At 43.3% G+C, this 16,763-nt stretch overlaps 1 long non-coding RNA gene across 2 annotated transcripts in view; it reads left to right on the forward strand.

Annotated features, from left to right (window-relative positions):
- Nucleotides 1-16,763, forward strand: part of LOC141583521 (uncharacterized) — a 221,429-nt gene that overhangs the window by 114,543 nt on the left and 90,123 nt on the right. The gene's annotated exons all lie outside the window — the stretch shown is intronic.

The raw sequence follows: 16,763 nt of genomic DNA on the forward strand, positions 1-16,763 counted from the left end.
ACACGTTATTTACCAGACAAACAATAGGCAAGATGGAAACATGCAATCCTCAAGCTTATTCTTTTGATTTCATCAAGAATTCAAGCACTGTCTCCTTTGGCGGGGGAGTGGGGAGAGGAGAAAGAATAAAGGAGCCCCGTGGCCAGAGGCGCAGCCGACTTCAGAGGGGAAACCGTGGAAACAACAGACAGCTCTGTTCAGCACAGTTCCCTCCCCACCTCACCCCAGGCACGGCCTGGGCTAGCAGCTCTGTCTTGTGTTGGTTTGTTTAATACTATCAGTGTGGGCAATGCTGTACCATTATGAAACCAGGACAGCCTAGGCAGTGAAACTCACAAACCCGCATAAATATATTAATCGCCTAGATTTGGAAATCCGAACCAGTCTCTTGGTTTTCTCTGCTTGCTCCCATGTGTCCACTTTGTACCGTTCTCTGGCCTTGCTCTGTGCCCGGGAGGCTGACTGCTGCCTGTGGGCTGAGTCAGTGGGCTCCATGCTCATCAGTCTCTGCTCTGGGTGGACCAATGGGATGCACCTATGGAGAGGTCTGGGCATTTCCCTTTCAGGATCTCTCCTGGTTGAATTGTAGTTGGCAGTGGATCCATTATTCTGCAGATTCAAGGCAGCCTCCTGCTACGCTTGGAGAAACAACTACCCACTCTCCTTTCATTTCATGCCTTGGAGTGTTGGTGGTTTCTGGATAGTTTGTACTTTACTATCCCTCATTGACTTCCCTTTTCCCTGCTCACACCCTTAGAAATAGTCCCTTCATTCATTTATCTTCAATCATTTTTTCTGAGAGTACTGTTTGATTCCTGCCCGAACCCTGAAAAAAACAGAAATCTAAATCTGTCTTAATTCTCCATCCTGAAACAGATCAAGCATACAATTAAAATTTTATTGTAGTTTTGGATTATCTTTTCCACACAATCTCCAAGCCCAGGGTGGCTGCTGCCCTCGCACCTTTCCAAGAGACGGCACAAGAAATCATTGCAAACCTGCCTGAAAGACCTCACCAACTACGTTCCTTTTCTGCAATTCTCTAGTGTTGATTTATCAAAGATCCCTTTCCTCAGGCTCACAAAAATGTCCCATTGCTATAAATACTCTTCAGTCTGGTTCTAAACTTTAAAGGCAAACAACCTGGAAGATGAAGGAATCATAGGAACCAATTTGGATGCCTGGAGGTTTGACTAATTCATTAAGGGATAGTTGCTGAAAGTTGCTGGGTATGTAAACTGCATTTCTATGCAGCCCTCCTCTTCAGGGACAGGATTGTTGTTTTGTAAGCTAAATAGTTGCAATAAGCTGGCATTCTAAGTAGGTGAGGCCACTTGGTTTTCATCTTTCCACAAGGCATACATGACTAAATGAACTGGGTCCCCCAAACCTCCCTTCCCTTCTCCTTCCACCTGCTGGTGAAGATGTAAATGAACAAAGCCCAGAAATTGAAATAGGAGAAACAGGACTGTAATTAACACATTGAATAACCCAAATAACTGAGAGCTGTTTGGACACCTACTTTAATTAAATGCTAAGTGAGTCTTCTTCCCTGGAGACTGTCCTAGTTTTCATCACGTGTTCTTTCCGGGTGCATCTCTTCTGCATCTGTAGCTAAATGAATGCCTCTCCTCCAGTCCAGCTCTCACCCCATTTTCAGCCCAGCCTAGTGACCTAGAGATTCCCTGGACACCTTACCAATGTCCAATCCACATCTGAAGTCTAAGGATGTCATCCATGTCTCTCCTCGGTCTGCATTCCTCTGCTCACCTCCACCAGCAGCACTTGGTCCCAGGCCCCTGGACTACGGCAAAAGCTTCATAGTTGCTTATACTCCTGCATCAGCACTTCCCTCTCCACGGCACACGCAGAGTAAGCTTTACAACACATAAATCTGTCCCTGATACTCTTCCACTTAAAATCCTTTGAAGGCTCCCCATCACTTTTAAGATAAAGACTCAAAGGAGATCTCCTCACAAATAGAGGTCCTCACTTTATAAACCTGTGGCCTAGTCCTGCCCACCACTTCTGTGCCTTTCTGATGCCACCTCCCGCTGTCATGGCCTGAGTCTCTTCCTTGGAACTTTTCTCTGATCCTTAAACTTGTCATGCTCTGTCTCAGCTCATGTCCTTTTCCTTTGCCTGTGATGCTCTCCTTACCGCTATTGACACTTGCCTTTGCCAAGTTAACTTCTATGCATTCTTCAGAACCCAAACTTCAACAATCCCCTTCCTTAAAGGAGGCTTCCCTGACCTGAGACTAAGCCAGGTTTCCATCACACACTCTCCCAGCATGATCACATGTTGTGATGACTACATACTTAAGAAATTGAGGCTTGTCTCCTCCACGAGAATGGATACTCCTCGAAGTTGGGAGTTGTGTCTTTGTGTACCTGGCATTGTGTCTGGCATCTAGGCCTATCTCAGCAAAGACTTGTTGAATGAATGGATGGACACTTTTGTTCTTTCTTTTAATATCAGCGAGTGGTGAGGCCGCTACCACAGACTGAAGAAATGGAGGTCCTTAGTCTGGAGAGATATAGGCATGGTACTGGTCAAAGTGGGAGGTGGACTGTGTGGTTGTCTGACAGCTGACAATTCTCTGATTTTGCGGAGTGGGAAGGAATCCCCATGCTCTTGCCTCTTCTGTGCAGATATGCTTCCCTGTCTGGTTCCATCTTGTGCTGGTGTTGTATACATGCCCACCCACACCCTGGCCTGTGACCTGGGAGAGCCCCACTGAAGCCCCCGCCTCCAGCCTGTGACCTGGGAGAGCCCCACCAAAGTCCCCTTCCTTGTGGCTTCATGCCCTTGTTTATCATTGGGCTGGGAAACCTGGGTCTTCCACTCCCAGGCCTGCTTCTGATCAAATACATACAGCACTTAGAAGCCAGCTGGTCTCCTGGAACTTCTTTCTTCCCATTAATTGTTGGCAATGCAAATGAAGGATTAAACTACAAGCAAGAGGGACTTTTTGTTTAGAAGCTTGAGTTTTAAGAACCGTCCCCAGGAAAATCAAATGGAAGGGGGAAAACCAAGCATAGAAGGCCTTCCTTCCATTCCCCCAAGTGTCAGCCAAGATTGCAGCCTAAGAGATGAGTCGGAAATAGGGGAGCCAGGGCTTGGAAAAGTAATTGTCTACACCAGGGCTTTTCATACTTTAGCCTGCATCGGGATCACCTGGAGGGCTTATTAAACTCATATGGTGAGGCCCCACCCTCTAGAGCTTCTGATGCAGTTGGCTTGGGGTGGGGCTCAAAATCTTGCCTTTCCAAAGTAGCCTGGCGGTAATGGCGATGCTGCTGGTCTCTGGGGCCCGTACTTTGAGAGCCACAGCACTACGGTGTACTCTCTCCCCATGTATTCCAACTCAGTGCCTCTCAAACTCCAATATGTATTCCACTCCCCTGAAAATCTTGTTAGCGCACCGACTCTGATGGAGTAGGTTGGCGTGCCACTGGACTTTCCACTTTAGTAACCGGCTCCCTGGTGGTGAGGATGCCGCTGCCGCGCTGAGGCCCCTACGCTGAGAAGCAACGCTAGGTAAGTAATTGTCTTTTGGAGCTCTGCTTCTCTCTGATAGACATCTTTTCCTTCCTTTATGCCTTCCTGGGAGATTGGGGATATTTTGGGAGACCTTCAAGAGAGGTGGGTGCCAGGGAATAGCACTCTAAGTCTTCCCAGGTCTCGGCCTCACCAACAGGAATCCAGTGTCTGTGCTAGAGGTTTCTTTTGTCTAAGCTGGGAAAGGAAGCTTGGCCTTCTTTTACCACCTTTGCTGTAGAGCCCCTTGCCCGTGATGCTGACGGGTATGAAGGAGAAATGCAGGGGAAGAGCGACCCTGGAGGAATCATGCTGCCAAATCAGACAACTAGAACACGTCTCACTACCGCAAAGAGTTTCGCTGAGGTTGTGAAAGGGTGGGATTCGATGAAGAAAAAAAAAAAGCTTGCTCCCTTTATTATCAAAAGTGTTGGCTGGGCACAGTGGCTCTCGTCTGTAATCCCAGCACTTTGGGAGGCTGAGGCAGGTGAATCACCTGAGGTCAGGAGTTTGAGACTAAGCCTGGCCAACATGGTGAAACCCTGTCTCTACGAAAAATACAAAAAAAATATTAGCTTGGTGTGGTGGTGGGCACCTGTAATCCCAGCTACTTAGGAGGCTGAGGCAGGAGAATCACTTGAACCTGGGAGGCTGAGGTGAGCCGAGATTGCGCCATTGCACTCCAGTCTGGGCGACAAGAGCAAAACCGTCTAAAAAAAAAAGGAGGAACAATGTTGTGTTGGCAGCATATTGTTTCCAACGTGAGCTCTGTTTGGGGTTAAGGGACATGAACTCAAAGCCTTAAATGAAATCGTATTTGTAGGTTGTTTACCACAGAGCTTAGCCCTTAGTGTGTGCTTAATAGACGACGACTGCTATCATTTTTAAATTGGGAAGCACTAAGTGTAGTAGAATCAGAATCACACCAGAGGAAAATTGGCAGCCTGATAGTCTATAGAATCAAACAGGATATTTTGGCCACTGGGATTTCCTATGCTCTGCCTGGCTCAGCCCCTGTGATATTCAGTACATTATTGTTGAATGAAAAGAAGGAGCTTTACAAGTCTGGGTAAATTGGTAGCGGGGGAGGGATTTGATCTCATGGAAAGTGTTCAAAAGGAAAAAATGAATGGAATTCTGAAAGTGAGGACTCTGAGGCCCTGGGTAATCTTGCTTGGTTTATTTATAAAATGGGTCACTCCCACTCCTTGACAGGGTTATTGTGAGAACTGTTTTATGGTGGAAAGTGCGTGGTTAATTATGAAGCATAAATCAAGTATTCATTATTTTAATAAAGTGGAGAACCTGAAGCTACCTAACAGATCATTTGAGTTGTGACTACTACAGTGATGAGGCTGGATGAGGCTGGGAGTAAAATTTTCCAGCCCTCGGGTGTTGGTAGTTTGGAATAGGCCTCTTAGGCTGGCTCTCACTTGCTAGAAAACCCTCTGAGCTTCTTAGTATTATTTGCTTTTCAGAAAGCCGGCGCACAGGTGGGCCAGCAGGTTAGGCCACCTGAGAAGGATTCACTTTTGTCAACCCAATAGGGAGCCCCTGAGCCTGGCTGGCAAGGAACGGCTTTCAAATCTCCCTCCCCAGCCCCTTCTCAGTCTGATGCATCTCATTTATTGTTAATGCTGTTTCTGCTGGCTCATTTGCAAACAGCCTGAATAAAACATCAGAGTAGAGCAGGAGGGGTAGTCCTGTCTTCTGCAGCTGCCTCTGCCACACTCCTGTCCTGCTTCCCTTCCTCCAGTCCCTTCTCCCCTCATTACTCTGATTAACAATCTTTATCTAATTGGCTGGTCATGAAACAGCCAGATAGGGCTCCTGGGCTCTTGCAGGGATACTGAGGAAAAATCTCGGGCAGGGCCAGCATTTGTTTTTGTTTTTTGTTTTTCTGGATGTAGGGGGAAGAAAAACAAACACGGAATCGTCTCATAATGTTAGAGAGGAGATCTAGGAATAAAGTGGTTGCCCTGCTCATCCCAGGGAACGGTCTTAGCCCTCGGAGGACAGCAGACGGTTAGCCCAGTAGCAAACCATTCAGCACAGGTGAAACCCTTTGTAGTGTGAGGCCCTGAGGTTGCTAACGCCGCAGGTGCTGCACATCGGGCTCGAGATGCAAACATGCGCCTTCCTAAACGAGGCAGACAGGAAACGCACGTTCCAAAATCAATCCACACACACAGTTGGAAAGAAATAGAGTTTCTGTAATTTTCTCGAGTTTAACTTAATTACTGACTATCCTGATTCTTACAGCAACCACTTCCTCGCATCTCTTTACAGCTCTGTCACAAAAAGTGCATTCCTAAGGCACTGTCATTAAGCTTTGCCTATTTTTAAAAATTTGCTATGTCTTTTAAACATTTTTAACAGAGATGTTCCACTTAGACTTTCTCTTATTCTTACAGATTTTTTGTTTGTTTTGTTTAAGAACCTGAACATTTTTACCTGTAAAGTTTCCCACAGTCTGGATTTTGCTGATTGTGTATTTAAGAAACGGTTCAATATGTTCTTCTGAGCTCTGTGTTTCTTGCAAATTGGTAGCTGGATCCAAAGGCTTGATTAGACTTAAGTTTGATCCCTTTGGCAAGCTTATAGATGGTGTTGTGTTTTTTGTCAGGAGGCAAATACTGTCTGCATATCTCCCTTTTTGTGATGTTAGCAGCTGTTGAAGTTCAATGCCTAGATCCCTCAATTCACTGGGGGTTGCAAAATGGGGATGTTCTAATTCTATTATTTATTTTTCGTGTATTAGTTGAAATACTTCCATAAAGAGCTATTTTTTCTCCTCTCTGATTTGGTTACCTAGTACCTAGTAGTACAGTTCACAAAACAAAGACAGGATAAATGTTTGATTCTTTGTCTTTATTTATCAGTTTTCAAGATAATAGGTGCTTTTTCTTCTCCCAAAGCAGCCAGTTTTTTTTCAAATGGTATTAGGAACCCACGGATTTAAACATATTTGATGGATTAAATATGTATATACAATTGAAAAATTCTTTTTGAGATACAAACGTCTCATCTTTGGCATCGAGACCTTCTTCAGTTGGCTCCTGAGTCCTTTTGACATGATGCTAGTAGTCTTTGATAGCCTCCCTGCTATCTGGAATAACAAGATGCTCCAGGCCTATCCCCTGCCCCAGACTGAAACCAACCATTTCCTTAAGAAACGCTGGCTGGGTACAGTGGCTCACATCTGTAATCCCAGCACTTTGGGAAGCCGAGGCAGGTGGATCACGAGGTGAGGAGTTCAAGACCAGCCTGGCCAACATGGTGAAACTCCATCCCTACTAAAAATACAAAAAAAAAGTAGCCTGGCATGGTGGCACACGGCTGTAATCCCAGCTACTGGGAAGACTGAGGCAGGAGAATCGCTTGAACCCGGGAGATAGAGGTTGCAGTGAGCCGAGATCACAACGTTGCACTCCAGCCTGGGCAACAGAGTGTGACTCTGACAAAAACAAACAAACAAACAAAAAGAAAAAAACCCTGATTTCTTTTAATAGAATATAGTATTTTTGAGATCTCAATCACCGTGCTATGGATGCTCACTGCTATTCCACTGTGAGGTTAGTCATCGTTTTCAGTCCTTTCCATTAGACAGAGCTAAAGGAGCTAGGGGGAAGATCTTCCCACAGCTGGTTCTGCAATGACACTTACTTTGAAAACACTAATTTGTCCAAACACAATTGGTATGTTAGGGAACAAGTGGAGCATTACACTAATTTTGTGTTTGGCTATTTTATACAGGAGAAATAGTCAAAGAATGCAGAAAATCACACCAAGCTGAACAAAACCATGTAAGAATACATAAAATAATAAAAAATAGGCTTTTTCAAAATAAAAGAGAAGCACAATCCATACACAATCTCTCTGTAAACACCTTAAACAGAAATCACCATATTCAGTAGACGTGATACCTTTTACTGCTATGAGTAGTGGGTTTGGTGGTTTCAAACACCACTCTAATTTCCAGAGTTTTCAGCTGAGGGGGCAAAGTTGCAAGTGCAGATGAAAAGGCAGGAAAGGAATTTCCAGCAATTACTCAGAAATTAACTGAATAAGGCTAGACATCAGATAAAATTTTCAATTTTGATGAAACGGGTTATCTATTACAAATGCATGCCTCAAAGGGCCTCTATCTCAAAGGGGGAAAAACATGACCCAGGATTTAAGGCTACAGAAGATCAGATAACTCTGATGTTCAGCATCAATGCCCAACAGAGGACATGGAGACACATTCATCCACATCTAATGTGACAAATTTCTGTCCAGTTTCAGGTAAGCTTTTTTTCCACCTCTTCATGATAACTGAACATGCTGCAGTCCTTCCAATGCCCACTTCCACAAGCAAACTTCAGGTCTTTTTCAGTGTGAGGTACCATATTTATCGTAGTATTTACATATTTTTAACATATTAACCATGTATATAATTGCTGTATCATTTTTGCTCGATTTATATCCTTTTAAAAATGTGTCATTGAAGTTTTTGAGTGTTGTACCTTTACCCACATTTTTACCACAAACCCAGTGGTTTTTAATCTTGTGATTTTTTGCACAACGAGGTGATTCTTTTTTTTAGAAATGCATATGTCATGTTCTGGCAGAACTGAACACATGCACACACCTCATGAATTCATGCTGACATTTCCAGTTTAATTTCAGTACTGTAAGGTTTTTACTTAATTATAGGACATCCGTACTTCCTTTCTTCTATGCCTCAAATGCTGGTTCTCAAGGACACAGGAGATAATAGACTATTCACTAATTATTAATTTTGCTTTATCCCATTTTATACACACAGTAGCCCCAGAACAACAGTGCAAAAACCACCACTACCTCTATAATTACTGAAAACTCTCCCAGGGAGAGCCCTGACAGCTCCTTTCAAGAGCTGCAAGGTAAAGACAAGACTACTCTGGTCTCTCCAGAACTCTTTACAAACCTCCTGCACTCACCACAACTGGAATGGTGTGATAGATAATTTTATGTGTCAACTTGACTAGGTTAAGGGATGCCCAGATAGCTGGTGAAACATTATTTCTAAATGTGCCTATGAGGGTGCTTCTGGAAAAGATTCACATTCTAATCAGTAGTCTGAGGAAAGATCTGTCTTCACCAATGGGGGTGAGCTTTATCCAAGCCATTGAGGCCCCACTTGATAGAATGAAAGAGTGAAGAAAGGGATAGTTCTCTCTGTTCTTGAGCTGGGACATCAGGATCTGCTGCCCTCAGAGCTCCTGGTCCTTGGGCCTTTGGACTCTGGAACTTACACCACAGCCTCTCCAGTTATTAGGCCTTTGGTGTTGGACTGGGAGTTGCACCATCTCCCCTGGACCTAAAGCTTACAGACCACATATTGTGGAACTACTCAGCTGTTATAATCATGGGAAGCTATTGCCTAAATAAATAAATAAATAAATATCTACCCACCCACCCATCCTATTGATTCGATTTTTCTGGAGAACCCTGACTAAAACAATTGGGTAAAATCCCTCCTAGGTTCAACTGCTGTTCTCATAGGATCCTGCTTTGCTCCCCAGTTTTGGGGTTGGCCTATTCTCAAATCTGTCAGATTCCCCCTCCCTGTCGCAGCTTCCTGCGGCACGTAAGCTGACACCTTGAAGATCTTGAAGCTGCTGGAGGCTTTCCCCATCTTCTTGTATTTTAGAGTTTGTGAGAATACTTTGTCACTTAACCTTGTTATAACTGTTATCCATGGATTTTATAGTTTTTGGCTGTCTAATTGCTCCGTCTCTCTTATGTCAGAATTCTGGGAGATTTAAAAACTGTGCCACTGTCATTGCTATCTTCTCAGAATCCCTCCCTGATAACCATTTTTTTCATTGTTTTTGAAGACAAATACTGATTTTTAAAATAAACAGATGTTTTACATTTTTATTAGTTAAATTTATTTGATCTTACTCCATTGTTTTTATGTTTTAAAAGTCCTTTACCATGTAGAGGTTAGACAGAAATCCTTCTACAATTCCTTGTGATTTTTTTTTTTTTTTTTTTGAGACGGAGTTTCGCTCTTGTTACCCAGGCTGGAGTGCAATGGCGTGATCTCGGCTCACCGCAACCTCCGCCTCCTGGGTTCAGGCAATTCTCCTGCCTCAGCCTCCTGAGTAGCTGGGATTACAGGCACATGCCACCATGCCCAGCTAATTTTTTGTATTTTTAGTAGAGACGGGGTTTCACCATGTTGACCAGGATGGTCTCGATCTCTCGACCTCGTGATCCACCCGCCTCGGCCTCCCAAAGTGCTGGGATTACAAGCTTGAGCCACCACACCCGGCCTCCTTGTGATGTTTTAAGGTTCATTTTGTACACATACCTCTCGTATCCACCTTATCCATTTGGAAACTATTTTGTAAAACACTCTGGGAGGAAAATCTAAGTCAATTCTTTTGTTCCTAAAATACTAAAATTTCCAACTCCATTTATTGACTTTGTAATTCCTCCTTTATTATACATCAATTATAAATATCAAAGTTAATATCAAGGTTATCTCTTGATGTGTCTGCCCATTTTTACAATTGTACCTCAGTACCTACTTATTTCAGCTTACTGGTATATTTTAATATCTAGGGCATGTCCCACCTCACTATTTTTATTTAAATTAAAAAAAACTACTTGTTTTCATCTGTATTATCTCTCAATGAATTCCAGCAGAGGGGAAGTTCAAAATTCATCTTTTGGGTAGCCCTTTGGTTCCCTAACGATTTTCTTTTTTTATTATTTAAGTTCTGGGGTACATGTGCAGAACGTGCAGGTTTGTTACAGAGGTATACATGTGCCTTGGTGGTTTGCTGCATCTGTCACCCCATCATCTACATTAGATATTTCTCCTAAGGCTATCCTTCCCCTAGTTCCCACCCCCGCAACTGGGCCCTCCCTGTTTCCATGTGTTCTCATTGCTCAACACGCATTTATGAGTGAGAACATGCGGTGTTTGGTTTTCTGTTCTCGTGTCAGTTTGCTGAGAATGATGGTTTCTAGCTTTATCCATGTTCCTGCAAAGGACATGAACTTATCCTTTTTATTGCTGCATAGTATTCCATGGTGTACATGTGCCACATTTTCTTTATCTAGTCTATAATTGATGGGCATTTGGGTTGGTTCCAAGTCTTTTCTATTGTGAACAGTGTCGCAATGAACATGTGTGCATGTATCTTAATAATAGAATGATTTATAATCCTTTGGGTATATATCTAGTAATGGGATTACTGGGGCAAATAGTATTCTAGTTCTAGATCCTTGAGGAATCGCCACACTGTCTTCCACAATGGATGAACTAATTTACACTTCCACTAACCGTGTAAAAGCATTCCTATTTCTCCACATCCTCTCCAGCATCTGTTGTCTCCTGGTTTTTTAATGATCACCATTCTGACTGGCATGAGATGGTATCTCAATGTGGTTTTGATTTGCATTTCTCTAATGACCAGTGATGATGAGCTTTTTTTCATATGGTTTGTTGGCTGCATAAATGTCGTCTTTTGAGAAGTGTCTGTTCATATCTTTTGCCCATTTTTTGACAGAGTTGTTTTTCTCTTGCAAATTTGTTTAAGTTCTTTCTAGACTTTGGATATTAGCCCTTCGTCAGATGGGTAGATTGCAAAAATTTTTTTCCCATTCTGTTGGTTGCCAATTCACTCTAATGATAGTTTCTTTTGCTGTGCAGAAGCTCTTAAGTTTAATTAGATACCATTTGTCTATTTCGGCTTTTGTTGCCATTGCTTTTGGTGTTTTAGTCATGAATTCCTTGCCTAACAGTTTTCTTATTTAAAATGTATCCATATCTACTTGTTTGACCTCTTCCAAATGGTGCCAAACAGTCTAGGAGGTGCTGTCCATGGTTGTAGCTCAGGATAGGCTGGTCACACTCAGGATAGCTTATTCAATACTGCCCAAATAAGTCTGGGGGAAGGTTTAAGGCCTGACATTAGACCTGCTCAGTTAGATGATGGAAAGCTATTGAGCTTAGGCATATCATTTGAAAGTCAGGGTTCAACCAGGTGGACAAGACTTCTTGTGCCAAGAGACTAAGCCTTTCCAGCTGTGGTTCAGGAACATGCTTAGCATTGATAGGTCTAAGATGGCGAAGAAGGTCCATTCACAGGTAACAAGAACCCAGCACCAAGCTTCAGATCAGAGCAAATGCTTCTTAGAACACATAACATACATTAGAGCTAGGACCATGATCTGAAGTCATGGGACAGAACAAAACTCATGCAATTACATGGAACACGAATCCATGATGATTTCTCAAGGTTGCTGAAACCATCTGACATGCACAGTTGTTAAGTTAGCAATAGCAATACAACATATTTAAATCCGGGACTTGAATTTTTTTCTACACACACAGAACTTTCAGTTCTGACCTTGTGAGGTGAGACCAACAGCTTATAAATGTCTTCTCTTGTCTTCCTGAGACAAAAACAAAAACAAATGAATATGTCCAATAAATGGAATATAAATACTCCCATCTCATAAATAAACTTGAAAAAATATTCTGAAGTATCTCAGAAAGCATCATGCTAGAGCCTCAGCTAAGATTCAGTAGATTTTATTTTATGAGCAGCCTATTGCTTAAAGGGATATGAGGAGTGAAATAATAAAAATCAGCCTTCAGGAAGATTCAGAGATACTAAATGGGAACAGGCAGCTTATGTCTGTCGGCAGTGAATCCTCCAGCAACACAGGCCCATTAATCTTTTTGCATTTTCTATTTTCAGCAGTCAGGACCTTCAATGCACCTGCAAGAAAACATATTCACTGATTCTATTATCTCATTCAGATTTAGTGTGTCAAGAATTCTTAAGGGTGACCACTTCCATCTCCCTCATTTCATAGGCCTAGACAGGAGGCCCACAGTTGTGCAGGGGGAAAAGGGCTGGCCCGGAATACCTGCCTGCAGAATAGCCAGAGCCTCCCAGCTCATTGCTGTAAAATGGTAGATGCACAAAGATCTCACATTCTTCTCATGTTGTAGAAGGGCCAAATGAAGCCAGCAGTAAGGAGACTGTGTGAACAAATTACCAAAGGATATCCCAGGAATCCTACTGGTGAGAAAAGCATCAGCCTGGAAGGCCCAGTGCTTATATGTGGTTGCTTTTGTATAAACTGCCCACAGTGCTCTCTCAGAGGGTGCAATCCTATAAGCAGCCACAAATATGTTAGCAGTGAATTTTGGTTACCTGAAGAAAATAAGGAATGATTTTAAGTTAGGAGGACTGCCTTAATACCGTAAGTAAAGTCAATGCACTGCTTAGTACATGAAATGAATTAGTATTTAAATAATAGAAATGACTATCAATTATAAAACATGACCACAAATCATTGTTGCAAAAACCGTGCTTTTTTGGTATTATTAATAATTCCAGCTACTGACTTTCTGTAATTGTAAGCCGCCGTTTCCTTTTGGATGAACAGCTGAGCAAGGTCACAATGCAAAGTTGAGTTCCCACTAACAGGGATGAAAGTCACCTAGTACCCCATTCCCCCTTCTGCCGACCCTTCAGAGCTCACTTACTTCTCAGTCTCTGTTCTCTGCTATCAGAGAAACCTAAGAGAATCAATCGCTTAGAATTTGACCATTATGGATAGAACTGGCTTTTATATTAAAATCTCTCATTCAAGAAAGCACCTGAGGCAACACTTTCTGTTTCTGAGTATGGCTTGCTCTGATGAAATCATTCCACCTTATATGACCAGCTCGGTAAGTAGGAAGCAGATCTTGTTGGGTAGCAGATGACAGGGAATAATGTGATTAGGATGCCTGGGCCTGTGCTTTAGAAGAGCGGAGTTCAGGCTCCTACTCTTTAATAATCTCAGTGTGGGACAAGTTGTTTAACCAATTTGAGATTTTATTCTCCCGGTTATAAAAGGTAGGCTGTGCTTCGCTTCTAGGCATTTATTTGTTAAAGAAACAAGTAGAGATTATAACTGGTATTTAAATCCTAAAAGAGACATATGACAGATGAGGAAAAACTTTTGCTCTCTTTTTCTCATTGAAAATAAGTTCTCTGTTAAATCTCAGGGTGACTGTGTTTGGGACAATCATCTATCCTGGGTGGACAGGGCTCCAAGAACAAAAGTACAGGCTTCGTGTGTTCTGCACTGAAAGACACAGGGAGAGTCAGGTGCTCCCCAATTAGCAGAGCTGGCCTTTACCAAGAGCTCCTGGTAGCAAGCACCATCCTAAGCCTTGATGCCTATTTTCTCATTGATTCCCCGGGCAGCTCTATGAGGTGAGCCAGTTGTGCCCCTTTTTACAAATAAAGACACTGAGACACAAAAGGTTAAAGTCACAGAACTAGCAAATGATAGAAACAGGATATCAGCCCAAGAGGGCTCTTAACCACCCTGCCAAACTGTCAAATGTACAGTGGTCGTCTTGGGATGGGTTTCTGGACCCCTGCCACCTCTCCTGTTCAGTAATCTGGGTCTAACAACTTAAAAGGCAATTGTCTCACATCAAAGGGGCCTTCCAAGCAGTAGCCAGCTCAGACTGCACTTCCTCTAAGAAGCCCTTCCCAGGGCTCTCATAGCTCCTGGGCTCTCCCTGTCCTGGCTTTCAGCTCAGTGGACCTGCAAGACTGGGAGCTTCTGGAGGGCAGGTAGTTCTTTGCTGGATCTTCCGCCTCTTATGCAAAGTCTGCTGCTAGTTATGTTTGGATAACAAGGCCTTTCTCTTTCTCTTTCACACATACCCACCCAAAGACTGATGACCTTTGGACCCCCAAAGTCCCAGAAAACCTCTTCAGAACCCCTGGGTTTGTAATCTCTTTCCTCTAACCAAGGGCCTTTTCTAACCTATTCCCGAAGATAGCTAGAGGAAGTGGAAACAGGAAAGAATGGCTTTCCCACTCTAATTCTGGGTTTCTATCAGACACAGTGTGGAGTTTCCAGTGCCTCTTTCCCACCCCTAGCATTTTTCTCCCCCAGAACACTGGATATCTTTTCCAGGCCCTTCCTCTGGGGAGCTGGATGGAGGAGGCAGCAGACAGAGTCCATGAGAGCCAGAGAACCCTGGTCTCTGCTGGGCTGCTCTCCTACCTGCCACCTGTGAGCCGCCTCCACCCTGTGAACCATACCACCCTCTCTTCAAAGGTTACTGCAATAAAACAGGAAATAAAACCCAGAAAGCCTGTATTCTTTGGCTGATCAGTCTGTGTAATAAATGCTACAAGGTGGAACAGAAATAAATTTATGAACTCTCTGAGCTGCAGTTTCTTGATTTCAAAGTAATCCAATCGTGGGGAAATGTCAGTTCCAATTGAAGAGGAAAACAAACTTCAAGTGTCTGGTGTTCCTTAGCCTGAGCAATCGCCGAGGTAATAAACATGGTAATTGTTTGAGAGTTCCAGCAAGTCCAGTGCTGGGTTTGATGGCCTTGCGTGTTTGTGTGCACTCCTGCAAACCTTCACTCCTCAATAGCTCATGTTCTCACCTCTCCTGGTGCCCCTCCTGCCCACCATAGAAGGGGCATTGGTATTTGAGCCACAGCTGGTCTACAGAATTCAGACTCCATAATGCAAGGGAAAAGAGCCCAATGTCATACTGAAACCAGGAGCCATCATGGATCTCGAAGGCAGAAGCCAGGCTGGATGGATCAGAGACTGCCAGGGCATTCAAAATATTCACCTGGATAAGTAGGAAATGAATTAGAGACTGCACCCAGCCCAAGTGCCTGACAGACATGGCTTCTCATGAACTTGTAGGATGGTGTGGCAGTTGATCAATAAAGCAGTCTTCACTGGCCCTGATTTCTACCATGTAAATCTTATGTTATTCCCCATTGTCTATTGCTTTTTAGATAGTCTAAATTCATGATCTGACCCCCAGCCTATCTGTCCTCTCACACCACCAATCATATTCTGTTCCTCTTTACTGAATTACACTTATTTCCAAATTTTACCTGAGCTCTCTTACTGATAAGACTTTACACAGCTCGGTTTTTTGCCTGGAGCATTTCCTCATCCTCCTCATCCTCTTCCTAACCCCAGACATAGTTCCCATCTCATCTGTCATCTGGCTAACTCCATTTGTTCTTCAGGTCTCTCTTTTAGCCTCATATCTTCTGAAAACCCTCCCTGACTCCAAGAGAAGGCTAGGTTACCCTTCTATCCCTAGAGACATTCCCTTGTTTCTTGTTCTTGTTTCTGTAATAACATGTAACCTTCTGTATTGTAATTACTTACCCAAGGAGAGAAACAATATCTTCATCCTAGTGCCTAGCCACTTTGCCAAGGTCACTGTGGGTACTCAATTAGTAATTCTAATGGGTGGATAAAGGGTACCATATGGAAATCTGCCCATGAATGCTAGTTTAGTGCCTTTGTCTTTTTATATATATATAAAATTAGATAAACTTATGATATCTGTATATAAAGGCCAAAAGTGGTCTGGTCCAGTTGATGAGATAAACATTTCAGATTTGAGCATAAAGTGTGCTTTATTCTGAATGGAGATCCACCTGTTTATGCAGTCATACATTTAAAAATAAATAGCAACTCATGTTTCTGTTTCAGACACTGCTAGCTGCCTACTACTCAATAGACATTGCCCCTACTTCTCTTTTAATAGAACTCCAATTCTGCTTGTGGTATCAATGTGCCCAACCCCAGAGATGACTCCCAGTTGGTCTAAGCCAATCATGGAATCCTGGTTCCCTTTGCCAGGGTAGGCATGTGACCTGACTGGCCACTGAGATCTGGGGTGAAGTCCGCTGGCTGCTCCAGGAAAATGCTCCTTTCTTAAAAAAGAGGGAGGATATATGTTTATTTTTATGCTGCTGATAAAGACATACCCCAAACTGGGTAATTTACAAGGAAAAAGAGGTTTAATGGACTCACAGTTCCATGTGGCTGGGGAGGCCTCACCATCATGGTGGAAGGCAAGGAGGAGCAAGTCACATCTTACATGGATGGCAGCAGGCAAAAAGAGAGCTTGTGCAGGGAAACTCTCCTTTATAAAAGCATCAGATCTCATGACACTTATTCACTATCACAAGAACAGCATGAGAAAGACCTGCCCCGGTGATTCAGTTACCTCCCACTGGGTCCCTCCCACAATACATGGGAACTCAAGATGAGATTTGGGTGGGGATGCAACCAAACCATATCAGAGCAGCAGGAAGTACCTCATCTTCTTCTTTGGTACTTAGGAGAACATTTTGTGAGGATGTGATTCCGGTGAATGTGCAG

The sequence above is a fragment of the Saimiri boliviensis genome, chromosome 2 (assembly GCF_048565385.1).
Source record: "Saimiri boliviensis isolate mSaiBol1 chromosome 2, mSaiBol1.pri, whole genome shotgun sequence".
Classification (NCBI taxonomy): Eukaryota; Metazoa; Chordata; class Mammalia; order Primates; family Cebidae; genus Saimiri; species Saimiri boliviensis.